The sequence below is a fragment of the Suricata suricatta genome, unplaced genomic scaffold (genome assembly GCF_006229205.1).
Source record: "Suricata suricatta isolate VVHF042 unplaced genomic scaffold, meerkat_22Aug2017_6uvM2_HiC HiC_scaffold_17952, whole genome shotgun sequence".
NCBI classification, from domain to species: domain Eukaryota; kingdom Metazoa; phylum Chordata; class Mammalia; order Carnivora; family Herpestidae; genus Suricata; species Suricata suricatta.
The window spans coordinates 1-912 of record NW_021862608.1 but is presented as its reverse complement, the minus strand read 5'-3'; the positions used below and the strand labels follow the sequence as shown (position 1 = coordinate 912).

General features: G+C 54.8%; 1 pseudogene; it reads right to left on the bottom strand.

The window, feature by feature from the left end:
* Nucleotides 1-6: 6 nt before the first annotated feature.
* On the bottom strand, nucleotides 7-713 carry LOC115284736 (annotated as a pseudogene).
* Between the last annotated feature and the right edge of the window lie 199 nt (nucleotides 714-912).

The window sequence follows — 912 nt, the reverse complement described above, 5'->3', positions numbered from 1 at the left end:
TGTTGCAAAGCCTGGCTCACACTCTGAGCTGCCCTGATATCCAGGCTAATGTCCAGGTAAGGGTCGAAAGTGCTGGAAATGCCCTGGCATTGGAGACACTGGATTTGAGACCTCCAGGATCCTCCAAAGGTTTGCCGGATGAGGGTGGTGTCCTCAGCCTGAGGCTCTGAAGGCCTGTCCTCACGCCAACACGCTTGGTGCATGGCATCCAGAATGAACATCAGAAACTCATGGGCATCTTCCTGCCTGTGCGTGGGGAAGGCAGCGAACAGTTTGAGCGGAGGCCAGATCACTTCTCCGGGATGGCAGAGGGCCCTGGTCATGTGAGCCTGCAGACCACACAGCATGCAGAATGTCTGCTTCCTACAGAATCAGGAGTGCGCCTGGGACAGCATATAGCTGGAGAGTGGCGGCGTGTATGTCAGACACTGCAGGGCCGCATTCACGTAGCATGTGTTTCCCATGTTCTGCAGCCCAGCCCCAACCACAGAAGGGCCTCTCCAACTCACAGGTTTCTTTGTGGGAGCCAGCCGTGTTGACGCGGGTGCCAAACCATTAGGCATGTTGTGGAGTATCTGCGAGGATGGTGATGGATTCTCAGGTAGAGTGGGTCCTGGGCCTTCAACGCCCCCTCTATTTGACCACGAAGATTTGAGTCTTGGAAAGACATCAAACTGAAACTCCTGTCGGACTTGGGGAGAAGTAGCCTCCATTCTCTGGAAACAGCTTTTTCGGGATCCCTGATGTGGAGCCTCAGTGTGCGGATCGATGCTTCTCTCAGGAGGCTGGTCTCTGAATGAGAGCTGTATCCCTTCTCCTCAACCCTTGAAGCTCGTCCCACCCACCTGGCCAGGACCATGAAATCCAATCAGCTGTGAGCTGGAGACTGGATTAAAGGCTTTAGGGTGAGGT